This window comes from Haliotis rubra, unplaced genomic scaffold, assembly GCF_003918875.1.
Source record: "Haliotis rubra isolate DU_JTF1 unplaced genomic scaffold, ASM391887v1 Scf1720, whole genome shotgun sequence".
Lineage (NCBI taxonomy): Eukaryota > Metazoa > Mollusca > Gastropoda > Lepetellida > Haliotidae > Haliotis > Haliotis rubra.
Window position 1 is genome coordinate 19564 of NW_025765693.1, and position 14040 is coordinate 33603.

At 41.2% G+C, this 14040-nt stretch overlaps 1 long non-coding RNA gene across 1 annotated transcript; it reads right to left on the reverse strand.

Moving 5' to 3' along the window:
• Positions 1-7950: 7950 nt before the first annotated feature.
• Positions 7951-8281, reverse strand: LOC124272746. The gene is made up of 2 exons (XR_006897417.1): positions 8248-8281; positions 7951-8134 (listed from the first exon to the last, which is right to left on the reverse strand). It is a non-coding gene; the product is annotated as an uncharacterized LOC124272746 (long non-coding RNA).
• Between the last annotated feature and the right edge of the window lie 5759 nt (positions 8282-14040).

A 14040-nucleotide genomic window follows, 5' to 3' on the forward strand; every position in this document is an offset into this window, starting at 1 on the left:
AATTTCTAGAGCTGAAACTATCAAAAACGTGTCCAGTCATTCTAGACATAAATTGGATATCCTTTTCACTTCTCGAAGACAGTGTAACAGTACCTGTGTTTCAAACTCAAGAACGCTCTCAGTTAAATGTATCTTGCCTATGTTGTCGCTTAACCCAGCCAGGGTTATGGGGCATATTATATCGCCAGTACATGCTGCCTGGTCTAGGGTTGATTAATGTGTAGCGGTTGGTATCATTTTGTGACATGATTCTGTGTGTCACAGTAATTGGAAGTATCGTTACTCCTTCTATCAATCACTGGTTTGCCATGATCCCAACATGTTGAACCTATTTCGATACATATTTAACGATTAAACTTGTGGGTGGGTTTTGAACACCCTGATACCACCTCATCCCCCACCCCTCTTCGATCCGCCAATGAACACCTTTGGTACACGTACGGCACATTTAGAATTATCGTCAGTCAAGGCATAAATACTGTTTCATTCATTCACAAGCTTTATGACCCATAACATTAGTTTTCCGTTATCCCATTACATGAATGAATGATAGATCACCCAAATGCTCAGACAAGCAAATACCTATTTCTAGAAGTGAAGTCGTATGTATGTTTAGATTATTATTATTTTTTCTATCATTTCTGTGAACACTGAATAAATGAACATGTTTAATTTCTAAGTAATAAGCTGAACGCAGTCTGACACATCAGTAACTTGCTGAACATGATCAGACAAAAACAAAAAAACTTCGACGTGCTTCCTAGACATAAATTCATCTGCAGTGAAAAAATGCCCAAATGAAAGTCTCTTATGTACATAAAAGAAGGCTTGAATTTTAGAGTCCGACTGGCGGGAACCATCCCGGAAGTATCTTCCCGGACGATACTGAGTGCGCAGTCGTAAATCACCTCACGTGACTGAACAGGAAATCGTCTGCGCCCCGCTATCTGACGTAGCGGACACCAAAGGCTTAGGGACTCGGGCGAATGAGACGGGGTGGCTGCAATTAAAATGCACATTATGCAATGAAAACGTTTTCTTTATGTTCCTTTACAAACTATTTAGGCAATAGGCTGATAGCGGATTTAATGATGATTTTTTAATTAGATTCTTGGCGCCAAAACATGGAAGGACGTCCATTTTAAGTCAATCAAAGAAACTCTAATGTCAACAATGGCACTAACAGGCTTGTATCGATGATTTGAAGTTACGTTAGAATTCCGTTGGAGTGTGAGCCGTAAAATGGACTATTAACAAATGTTGCAACTAATCTTGTATTAAAACGTCGTTAATTTACAATATCTGCATTTCCGCTGCTCTTAGCAGTTACTCGAGCATGTCGAGGAGGGAAAACGTGAATAAGCTTCACACCTTATACCAAAGTTAGGAATCGAACCAGAACCAGACGAGTAAGCGCTTTTAACATTGTGCTACTCCACCCAATGCCAATTATTAAGTCGGAGAAGGTGAGATCCCGGAAAAGGTGATACTGGTATAAAGAGTATGAAACAGTTTTACCCAGCATATGGTTAGGTTTTCAATTTCGGGTTAAGAAAGCGCCTATACTATCCTTTAACAAGAGCTGAAAGAGGGGAATCAGATGACTTGATGTCAACTGTTGCGATTTCTTTTCGGCAGGAACAAATAAACTATACATCCATGTTTGATGGTAACTAAGTGAGTGACTGAGTTTAGTTTTACGCCGCACTCAGCAATATTCCAGCTAAATGGTGGCGGTCTGTAAATAATCCAGTCTGGACCAAACAATCCAATGATCAACATCATGATCATCGATCTATGCAATTGGGATACGATGACATGTGTCAACCAAGTCAGCGAGCCTGACCACCGATTAGTCGCCTCCTACGACAGGCATGGGTTACTGGAGATCAATTCTAACCCAGATCTTCACGGGTTTGATGGTAACCAGAATGAAACAAACAGAAGTGGGTTTTCGATTATGACGTAATTGATAGATTCATGGTTGCGATTTGAATCTTAAGTTTGCAGTGTTTTGGGGAGTGTTTTCAGTCTAACAACGTCTTGGTAAGGTAATGTTTTGGTCGAATCCGAGTTTTAAGTGTAAACTTTCTTTTGCCCATCCGTTTATTTACAATCATCATTTCCGACACCTCTCATGTTATTTCCGACAAAATGGAATAGAGGAAATATCCCACGAGAAAACCGCCAGGAGTCATTTGAATTCGGAAAGCTTCCATTGCTTGTGGACGTACAAGTATCTTTCTTCAGTCAGACACCTTTTTGATGGTTTCGAGCTCAGGCTTTCAGACATCGCCCTGTAAGCAAACTGTCGGGATATTCCCTGGGTTAAAAGTTAGATTCAGAAACAGCTGTTTGAAATATTACATCCACAATATATTTTTAAACGATTTCGAAAAGTCGCTGATTGAGTTGCGTTGTCAAATGTGTCATAATCTTTATAGACTTTGCTGTTACCGTGTTAATGTCACCAGTCATACGTTTAAACAACCACACAAAAACGCATTGAATAATCGAAGGGTTAAGTTGAGACCTTGACATTTATATGCTGTATAAGATCATTTTTGAACAGATAAATACACACATAACATGTAACTGGATTCACACTGGTTAGCGTCTCTAGCTCATGTGACTATCAGATTGCACACACAAACCACGCACGCACACACGCACATACAGACACTGGCGGCAATCGTGGCCGTGACACATATATTGGTCAAAATCGAACTGCATTCCTAATTAACCAATTCTATAGACACAAAACACCTCTACCCAAAACCAGATGTCATGTGGCACGGCATGCGGTTACAAGTGCAATCATGAAATGTCATTATAATGCTGTTGCCCCAGGTGGTATGTACTTGAAGGTATACGTCGACTGGACCGGAATAGTTATGATGACAGTTTATTTTAGCTAAGGAGGAAATGAGGCCCACCACTCATGTTCTATATCCTGGGACACGTAACAACTCTGGTATGTCTGAAGGTTTAATTATAAACGTTTGACGCATGTAATGTTCTCATTGGAATTGTGGTGTGTCATTTTTAGTATCAATAAAATAATGAAACTCTTTCACCCGGAAAACGTTCGAGAAGATTTAGGCTATATATTTGTTCACTTCCAAATGTTTCACATCGAAATGTTTCTATCATATTGCAACGTGTATTAAAATACTAGGCGAAAAAAACCTCATCTTGTTCAGCAGCTCCACGAAAAGAAACAAAGACATATTATAGGGTATCTACAATAAAGCCTGTTCAAGATGCTGTCTGTTTGTAGGAGAGGTACGATCAGCTGACGAGCAGGATGATCCCAGAGATGCTCTTTGGGATTCATGTCAAGGCAGAACGTTGACATTAACGTTGTTCAGATAATCTTGGACAATTCTGGCGGTATGAGGCATGCCTTCCTGCAAAAGGGTGTCCCTTTTCTGTCGGCGCAAGAACAGCACTACAACAGGCCGGAGGACTGCATCACTATATCATTGACCAGTCACTCATTTTCGACAGATGATGAGTTATTCGTTCTCTGCTGGCCACAAATTCCGCCCCATACAAGAATGCCACCTCCAGCATAAGGATGCACAATTTGGATAACAATCATTCTCCCTTTGGTCGATAAACCCGAACTCGGCCATAATTTTCGACTTATTTCTGGGAACAACACCCTTTCCCAATCCACACTGCTGCCACCGACGTACAGTTCCTGCTCATTGTAATCGGCGTTGACGGTGTAGAGGGGTCAAGGTCATTCCATGGAAGGAGCGTTATTCATGCAGAGATGTCGTAAGAATGTTCGTCTGCTGACTGAGTATCTCAGTGCCGTCTCAACCGTTGACGTCGCTGTCGGTTTGAATCCAGTTGAAGGTCCTTGCAATCTGCCGTTCAGATCCGCAATGTCGGCCATAGCGATAGCTCTGTCTCGGCATCACTCTAGTGTTTTTTTCGATACTGCATCTTTGCTTTGCCCCACACCGATATGTAGTAATCTTGCACAAGCTTTTTCAGCAGTTCCCAAGTTCTTTTCTTCTCGATGTTTCCTGACTGCTCAAAATTCAATAACTCACGCGAAAAGTGACATCCATGTGTGCAGTGTTTCCTATGTTTCGGCTGATGTTTTCTCATAACGTTCAAACGTATCACAGCGTCCTTGATTCAGATATAACTTCAATCTTCAATCAAAGTGATAACTTTCTTTTGCCATGAACTTTTATACAGGCATAATGTTCGCACTGAGAGACGGACATGTAGCCCTTTGCCATCTGCCTTCCGCTTTAAGGTTAAACTTCCAAATGTAAAGTCAGCCTTCATGAGAAGATGTACATGTGTATGTGATAGCGTATGTTGCTATTGTTTGAAAAGGGGAATCAAGAAGTGTTGAAACATTTTTCTTTTCTTAAAACGAACAAGTCTTTGACAATTAATTGAACAATAAAACATGGTAAACAATTCACCGTGTATCATGATCGTGCTCGTAGCGTGTCCCCCGCCGTGATATTGCAGGAATATTGCTAATAGCGGCATAATACTAACCTCACTCATTCACTTTATTAAGACAAGTTCCAAGAAAACTAAATGATAATCTCGGGATATAGGATGTTATACCATATACATACTATATACACCAACATGGTTCGCATATCATAAGATAACACAGTGTTAAACCTCCAATACGGGAGGTCTTGTTTTCAGTCATTATAACTACAGATCCCCGTGCTGTCGTTACAGTGACGTCACTGTCTGTACCATTCCTCTGTCTGCACCGCACCGTTGACAGTTCACTCCAGGGCAGGACTTTGTGAAAATAATCCGCAAAAACGTATTTGGAAACGTTGGGTTATGTTTGAACTGGATGTATAAACTTTCTAAAGGTACAGAATGTACTTTGGTAATGGGATCTACAAGAGGCCACTCGAGCTTATGAAAGGCAATGCTCCGTGGCTCGGTCTGAAGGAGTAAAAAATAGTGTCTTCGGAGCGAAATGACTGCTGGGTTTAGGCTTCAGGTTTTTGAAAGTAAAGAGGCACTTTAGCCGACGAAACGGCTGGGGTGTAGGATGCATGATTTTGATATTCTGATCAGCTATGATCAAGATTGTATTTGGGTGTACTTTCTAAGAGGTTAATCCTTCCCTTTCATTAAGTGAAAGACGAAGTTTTGTTTTGACAGTGTTTATGCCCGGCTGCTAAGAAAATACGGCTTATCCGTTGGTATTGACTGAATATAACTTGGATTATAGCACACGTGTCACTTAAAGAAGGACATAGGATACCCCCTTGGTGCACACAACGCGGACTTTAGTTTCAATAGTTGAACACTGTATTTCGGCTACTCATGACTTGCATTTTCCCCATATACTTAAAGCATTCCACAAACAACGGACATTCTTTTCAAAGTTTGAAGGGCGTATCTCCGTGTCCTTTCGTCCCACGGGGTCTTTTTAAGTCTCTCGCGAGATTCTACTTTTCGAACCCTTCACGAAACTGAAACCAAGGCCATTGTATATCCTACGATTTAAAGATGTTTTCTTTTTCAGTATATATTGGTTGTTTTGGTATTATGTATATACTGTGTATCTATCATACTTAATGTTTATCGAATCACCATGATGTAACATTCGTCGGTCTGCTCTGAAATAAGTCGAGGTACTTAATTTTGTGTAAATCCAGAAATCTGTTCTTTTGATGTATCTTCCATGATAAGACAGACTGAGATAGGGCTTTAGTTAATGGAGAACGGTGGTAATCATAACCTATGTTGAATAGAGTCATTTTCTTAAGTAAGAACTATAAAAATGCTTTAGTGGACAATAGTCAGCTTAAAACATCGCTGAACAGTTAAAGATGTTTTCACGGTGCTCTCTTGGCATCTTTTGTGACAGACTGGATCAGACGTGAGTGAGTGAGTTAATACTTAACGTCACATCGGCAATATCTCAGCCATAAGACGAGTAAGAAAGTGCCATTGCCTGTTTATGACTATACCATTGTACAAAGCTATTTCAGCGCTGAGGTGATCGTAAATCCCATACCTAAACATTTAACACCGACAGTCGTAGCGGTAAGGTTGTACAAGGGTACCCCGATTGCGGAGGAGAGATTACAAGATCCTACATACTATAGTTATAACAGGTATCAATAGTGACACTTCAGTGATATTTATCGCCGTTTAAATACACAGCATTGACAGAGTGGGCAGTAATGAAGGTTTCTCCACCATGTTCAGTGTTACTAAACGTCATCCAGGCGCTGCTTAACGTCCTCTCAGACTCCTCATCAGTAACACAACTCGGATCTAGTTACTGAGGAAGTAATTGTCCTTATACCACAGGATGGAACCGTTTGAATAATCGACTCTGCACCAGGTTAACAGAGACTCACAACGTCATCCACCATCAACATCATCGACACCATGTCAGCAATCACCCAAGTCACAGACTTTGATCACCGATACAGTTTTGTCCTCTTCTAGTCGAACTACGTTTAAGCCAGTAGCCCATATAACTGAAACTAAGACAGAAAAAACAAAACGACTAGTTGAAGGTTGAACGACTGGGGTATTGTTTTTGTCTCATGAATACCGTGCATAGCAGCATTTTCCTCTAATAAAATAGTATACCTTGGCGGTAACGCCGATGAACCGTGGTAATACATGGAAGCTTTTCCTGTCAGCACCCATTTGTGGGCCTTTTTTGGTATTTTCCTGGTGGATGAATTATCATTTTCGTTACACTCCTTGACATTGGTGTGTTTCAATCACAGGGATGCTCGGCATTAATGCCCTTATGACTGACAGAAACAACAGAAAAACGCAAATGAACGAGTACGCTTTTATCTCATGAGTATTGTGTGCAGCTGCGTTTTCGTATAATAAAATAGTATTTCTTAGCGGTAACGCTGATGCACCGTAGTCACTGATTGAGGACCCGTGCAGATACAGGTTAGAATTGATCTTCAGTAACCCATGCTTGTCGTAAGAGTCGACTAACGAGTTTGGGAGGTTCAGGCTCGCTGACACATGTCAGCGGTTCCCAATTGCGCAGGTCGATGCTCATGCTGTTGGTCACTGGATTGTCTGGTCCAGACTCGATTATTTACAGACCGCCATACAGCTGAGTGCGGCGTAAAACTAAACTCACTCACTCCCTCACTGACTGAGATTGATGTGTTTCAATCACAGGGATGCCAGCATCGGTGCCTATGAGAAAGTATGGAACTATTTTCTGTCACCCACAGATGAAGTCGTCATACGTCCTTGGCTTTGTCACAGTCAGAGTGTCTATCACAGCCATGTAACACCTAAAGTAGAACTGAACTGACGAGCAAAACATAGTATACACTTGAAAATTGGATTCACCAAAATATCAAATGTTATCAAAACACTGGAAACTTAAAGATAAAATCGAATAACTATTGTCTTCTTTGTTTCTTGCTGAGCCATCATCAAACATGGGTGTATACATTCTCTCGCTCAGCAGTTTTGTTACGTATTATCGCGGCCTAACTTCCTTGCCCTGGACACTTGACGGGTGTTACTGACTAAACATGAGATGCTTCGTGAACACCTGGTATCATAATATTACTCAAATATCACTGTAGCAACAAGAAGGACTACTCGAACATGGATTAAGGAATTCTCCTGTCCAAGTAGGTGAGTCTTAAATTTCAGACAAAAAATATACTTGGCTTTTAAGACTGACATCTTCAAATTTGACTAGTGTGAAACGATATTCAAATACATATAGCTATCATATAACTAGTGAAATGATATTCAAATACATATAGCTATCATATAACTAGTGCTATTATCAAGGGAGATGGAGCACTGGGAAACTGTAAGGGATTAAACTATAGTCCTTCCTAAATAAACCGGCTCTGTGCCAGATACGATCACTAAAGCATATGGTAAGTCTCTATCGATTGCACACATACAGAGTTCTGATTCAACAAGATGAATTCAGAGCTTTTACTTGTTCAAACAAAGCCTACGGAGATGACCTGACGAGCTGGTATTTGGGTTGTTTGTAATATGATCCACTGCAATCCGGATGCGGAAGTAATTGTACTTTGTCATTTCCGGTGTGATAGGGTTAATGGCTCCCAAGTTAGTTCTTGACATAATATTTTCCTCAGTCCTGAAATATAAATACAAACTATATAATGGGATACTTTAACAGTTATAGCAACTTTACAATACTATACTGCGCCAAATATACTATACTAACTGTACTATGCCATACCAACTTACCCGTGAAAATCCGGGCTAGAATTGATCTTCAGTAACCCATGCTTGTCGTAAGAGGCGATAAACGGGGTCGGGTGGACAGGCTCGCTGACTTGGGTGACACATAAAACCGTATCCCAATTGAGTAGAACGATGCTCATGATGTTGCTCACTGGATTGTCTGGTCGAGACTCGATTATTTACAGACCACCGCCATATAGCTGGAATGTTGCTGAGTGCGGCGTTAAACAACAAGTCAACCAACCCAATCAACCAACCAACCAACCAGCCGACCGACCAACCATACCATCTATGCTTTACCAACTGTACTGTCCGTTAAGTCGTTCAGGACACTGTAGTTCGCTGTGCTGTGTTGTGTCCGTTTGGACACACAAGGAAGCTAAGGTTGTGGGTTTGAGTGAGTGAGTGAGTTTAGTTTTACGCCGCACTCAGCAATATTCCAGCTATATGGCGGCGGTCTGTAAATAATCGAGTCTGGACTAGACAATCCAGTGATCAACAGCATGAGCATCGATCTGCGCAATTGGGAACCAATGACATATGTCAGCCAAGTCAGCGAGCCTGACCACCCGATCCCGTTAGTTGTCTCTTACGACAAGCATAGTCGCCTTTTGTGGCAAGCATGGGTTGCTGAAGACCTATTCTACCCCGGATCTTCACGGGTCTGTGGGTTTGAATCCCTGTACACTCTGATTATATTTCGAGGTTTGTCAGCACCATTCCACATAGGTTTCAGCCAAGTGGCGAACATCGGAGACATGGCATCAGTCTTTGCAATACTTTAATTTGCCAGTTGGCCATCAGGGTCGCTGCCGCCTGCAGGCTTTAAAATCTACAGGGCCTGAATGAAATCTGCAGGCCCATTTTGCTAAAGTCAAACCAATAAAAGCAAAATAGACTACACTGTTCACAGTTTCACACTGTTTCTACAAAATCAATTAGCGAACCCTATGGCACACGGGGAAGTTTTTATTTGTTAAAGACTGGTGGTGACATCCCTAGGCGCAAAGCGCTGAAATACCAGGAAGTTACCATGGGTTTCCGAACGTTAATAAAGAAAGAAATATGGGAAAGATTCCAGTCGAAAGAAAACCATTGACAGATAATTTACTGAAGGCCATAAGGGCCTGCAGATATTTGAAACTGCCGGCCCGATACAATAACAACCGGCGCTGGGCCTCCGGGCCGGCGGTTATTTCAAACGCTGCATGGCAGGAGCTTTCCTCCTTCACTACGCAGGCACGCCCCGATATGCCAGAAATACGGCGTTAACTCACTCATCTACAGTACTGTACAATGCCATCTTACAACACAGTACCACGCTTTATGAAAGGTACAGCACTAGACCACTTATCCCATACTAGATAGGATTAGATATTTTTGTTTCAAGATAAAGGATAATGTATTTGCTCATGTGGCTATGTCCAAAGAGAAGATTGCCTGGAGATCGACATGCCTCACGGTTAGGAAGCAACCATTGTCTTCATAAGTATAAACAAAACCATCAACATGGCTGTGACGAGATAAGAAATATGTTTTGATTGGTTCGAATCGTTTGTTCATGTAATACCCATGAACATGGTCGAGGTGAGTGAAATAATGTCGCTGCAGTCAGCAACATTATATTACAGAGGCCGGTGAATGACAAAGCCTGGGTCAGATAAGCTGGTGACTGACATTAAATGTTTCACCCCTACATAGGATGACATAAGCAAGTTACATAGGCTGGTCGTCGACTGTAGCCGGCTGTTATGACCATAACCTGAGAAATGGGCAAAACAGACTAATAATATCTACAGGCTCTGCAAAATAGGGTAACGTGCATTATCCTGCACCTTCACATGACAACTAAAGTTGCCCCTGGACCAAAATTTCAAAAGGATTTTTCTCGAATGTGTTGCATCTCAGAGGCTTAAACACAGGGTCAGGGGTGTTTTATTTTAAACGTGCTCATATAAGCAGCGTATATCCACGCTCACGATTAGACGCCCCCCGCAATCTCCTGAGTCTTACATAAACTATGCACCGTACACAACAACCAACTCAATCCAAATCCGAATGTACACACGATTCGTCTTTTTAGTCCTCTCGCCCAGCAACAATGGCGGACAGTGCATATGGTGATTTCAAAACAAACAAGCACGTGTTGATAACACACGTTCTTGCTATAATATCTTCACACAGAATTAATTAACTGCTGCGAAACTAGTTTTTTCCTCGTAGACTTAACATACCACTGGTGTGAATGCATTTGTATCTCGCTTGATCTGTGACCTCTGAGTAATATAGTCATACGTTTGCCGAGTATAAGAAATATGCTGAACAGATCTAGCAAAGATAGTAGCGAAGAGGGGATTAATGATGCAACAACTCAATGTTAATATGATGTTCTATAAAAGGAAACATTGTTTACCTGTCACATATTCAATCTCCTCGGTAATAGGTTTCTTATTGGACACATTTCGCCCTTTGACCGCAACTCAAATCTGTTAGTCCAAGTGACAGTTGCATGGCTCGTTTAAATCCTTATTGGTGTTTTATGTTATTTGTAACACACTGGGGTCAAGCAAGTTTGAGAAATGACGTCTACATAAAACCCTTGGCGAGTCACTCCGATCCAACATACTCCACCCATATCATCTCCTTATTTACATGGAGAGTTTTGTTAGATGCTTACTGTTCGAGAATTATGTCATTTTCCTTGTAATCAAAGTAACCTGACGTTATATTGTCTTTTAATGAGGCCCGAAAGAATCTCTAAAAGTTATAATAGAGAATACGGATCTTAAAAGTTGCATTTGAACCAAATGCACAACCAGGGATCACATGTCTATAAGTACTTTTAAAGTGACTAGGTTTTCTCTTTTGACGTACATGGACTCAATTGGCCACCGAAATGACGCGGACATGGTGCTATATTCAGTGATGATGCTCCATATTTTGTCAAAAGGAAACCCAAAATTAAGTATAGATATGGAAATAGGATGAAAGATGGTGGGCAGCGGAGTTCCTGATGGAGAGAGAGAGAGCCTCGAAGACGACCCAAGATCACGAAGACCCTTCAACTGCCAAGACCAATATAGTATTGATAAAATGCAAGACATGATTATGGATTGCCATATATATGATATACATATAGAAGATCATATGTCAACTCACGTCACAGAGCCAATACAGTCGGCATCTCTCATGGGAGAATTGAGAACATGATGAGAAAATGAACTTTCAGTGACAAAAATTTAACAGACATCCTTCCGTCTTCAACAGAAATCCTTTAAGCTAACTTTCATGATTTTTAACGAGAAATAATTAACAGAGCCAGCTAATTCTGCTGATCGATTCATAACCATAGATGAGTCCACCAACATCAGGTGAGACAACAGTGAAAGGAGTGGAAATATAACATCTCATCTGAAAAAGGCAAAATCATCAGGTGGCATTTAAGATGCTGGCATTAGTTTCTAGGATTCCAAATAAATCCTATTGGGGGTCTAAGAATCAGATCGTTAATGGTCAGTATAATGCTAATCTGTATCATCAAACGCAGGGTAATATCAAAGCTAAACATCTTGAGAAGTCACCGAAGATGTGTTGTTCCATGGAATCACAGCACCTGCACACAAGGTTGGTTGTTTGGAGCTCATTACACATCCTTCGTGTTCCAAGATTTGGCTCCTGATTTCCAACCAGAAAGAAACGCCTGGCAAGCATTTAGCATATGACGATGACGTCATTTCTGCTATGGAGTACCTCCATTAGTTGGATTCAGGGTCTCCAGCATGGTGGAAGTATGAGGACCTTAATGGCTTTTTGTTGAAAAATGCAAGTAGATAACACCAACATTACATTTAGGATAAAACCTTTCAGTTTCCAGTCGACCTCCTAGGTTTTCATACGTCATGAGGCAACCCTTATCTGCCTTGACGAATCATTTGTTGTGACCAAGTCCTTAGGTTAATTCATATGAGATTTCAAACAGGTCATGTCATCATGATTTTAATATCGTGTTTCAGACATATTCCCGGCATGTACAGTAACTAGAACACAGATGAAAATGCACAGCAGACCTTTCACAGTGTGAAGAGTACTTATTTGATAATAATTTACAAGTTGTCTGTTTAGTGTGTGTATATGAGCATCGGAATACATTGACAGATTTGTATCCAACTGTCTGCGATGTGTAATGTTATGTGTGAGGAGTGAGTTTGGTTTTACGCCGCTTGTAGCAATATTCCTATACTAACAACTAGTCTCTGGAATGAACATATTTTACAAAAAAACCTCATAGTAAAACAAAAATATATAATGAAAAGGAGCCCTGAGACTTTCTTCATTCTAAAGCTGTGGAAATTCAGACTTGCCACATTTTCTAGACTTGTGAGGGCCTCCTTGGATATAGTTGCTTCGGCGTCTGTATGACAGACTACAGCATTCCAGCAATATAACGGCGGGGGACACCAGAAATGAGATCACACTTTGTGCCGATGTGGGGAATAGAACCCGGGTGTTCAGCGTGACGAGCGAACGATTTAACCACTAGGCCACCCCACCTCCCCTTTATGTGTGGGATGCAGCATGTATTGAATGGAGACCATTTCTCATGAGACAAGAACATCGTACAATAGTGGTACAAAACTACAAAAAATTCCATGTGTGAACATTCTTTAAAAAAAAAGAGTTTATTCTTGAGAAAGTCTCACTGATAAGACAGGAAGCGTCATATCGTAGGCGAGGTCCTCGACGATGCGCATGACGTCGGCTTCATCTTTTAAGTTTCGTTCTAGCAATGTGGAGCCGTGCTGAGTAACGTCTTGTTATTGGAAAGCCTTCAGTTAAAAAGCAGTGCAGTTGTGTCAAGCGATGCTATGGCTTATATAATACAGAGCTACGCAGAATTATGTCTGGTATTTTGGAGCCATTCAGAGATACAGCTGGCAACTTAAACCGTGCATGACATTGACACACATGACTGAGCCATGAATAGCAATAGGTGGCCATGAAGAATCGGGTAGAACAAAGCTGCTGATGGAGGGCCATGCAGAGTAATATCACATAGACAGGGGCCACATAGGGTTATATCTAGTAATGTGACCATGGCAGAGTAATATCCCTAGATGAGATGGGCACCGCGTAGGGTCGGGTAGGGTTATATCTAGTAATTTGGCAATGGCTTATAACATGGCACCATGCAGAGTAATATTACACAGAGAAGGGTCGGGTAGAGGTATATCTAGTAATGTGGCAATGGCTTATAACATGGCACCGTGCAGTAATATCACACAGAGAAGGGTCGGGTAGAGTTATATCTAGTAATGTGGCAATGGCTTACAACATGGCACCGTGCAGTAATATCACACAGAGAAGGGTCGGGTAGAGTTATATCTAGTAATGTAGCAATGACTTATAACATGGCACCATGCAGAGCTAAAGTTGATAACCTGGAACTGGGGAGAGAAATAGGCAATGAAGAGGTAGCCTGACTAGCTGGATCTGATGCTGTGCATTCGTTTATAGTCCTAGGCCAAATATTGGAAAAGTATCTTTCTGCAGCAGTAAAATGTTATCCAGTAATAAGTATGACACCCCCAACCTCCAACAATTCTTGTTGATATGGAACTAGCCATACAATGTATCAGATTACTAAAACAAACAAAGTTTACCCCATTGTTGAAACTGTCCACATGTTCATAGACCAACTGAATTAGTATTAAACACATGGTCTAATGGACGGCGTCAAGTACTGGTGTTCAACCTGGTCAAGATATGCAATATGGGTGATAATGCCGGGTGTATCAT